This window comes from Cynara cardunculus, assembly GCF_001531365.2.
Source record: "Cynara cardunculus var. scolymus isolate 2C chromosome LG 17, CcrdV1, whole genome shotgun sequence".
NCBI lineage: Eukaryota > Viridiplantae > Streptophyta > Magnoliopsida > Asterales > Asteraceae > Cynara > Cynara cardunculus.
In genome coordinates, this window is record NC_037544.1 from 323,413 (window position 1) to 324,104 (window position 692).

A 692-nucleotide genomic window follows, 5' to 3' on the forward strand; every position below is an offset into this window, starting at 1 on the left:
ATTGCATGGGTACACTGCTAGTTATATTAAAAGGGTACTCGCATAATGCAACGCGATACATCTTGATTTTAATGTTTTGCTTTATTTTCGATTTTCGTTGATAGTATAATATTGTTTTATGTGGTTTTGATAAAATGATAATGTTTTTATGTTTAATCAGTATAAATTCGAATATCTCATAAAAATTTGAAAAAATATCGATATTATTATCAAATTAATTATTTAAAAGTTTATGTTTTATGTAATTTCGTTAATTCAATTTCTTATTACAATTTAATTTAAATTTGATAACGAAGCAATTTTTTTCGGTTTAATACTATAATTTTTTTATAAATATAATATTTTAGTGTTTTCTTAGAATTATTTTAATTATATTTTAGATTTTTTTATATTTAAAATGAGATGTTTATCTTGTATTAATGTATTTGATTATGTTTATCGACAGTTAGTTACACGAATTCAAGCATGAAACTTTAATAAGTCGTATTTACACAAAATTTACATGCAATATTGATATTTAAATATTATGCATCAATAAATATTACTTGATCATCAAAAATGTTTTTTAAGAGTTTGTCTCATATGTTTTATAATATTAGAAGGGTACTCGCACAACGTAGCGAGATAAATCTTGATTTTAATGTTTAGTTTTATTTTGTCTTTACCGATATAATACGATTTTATGTGATTTT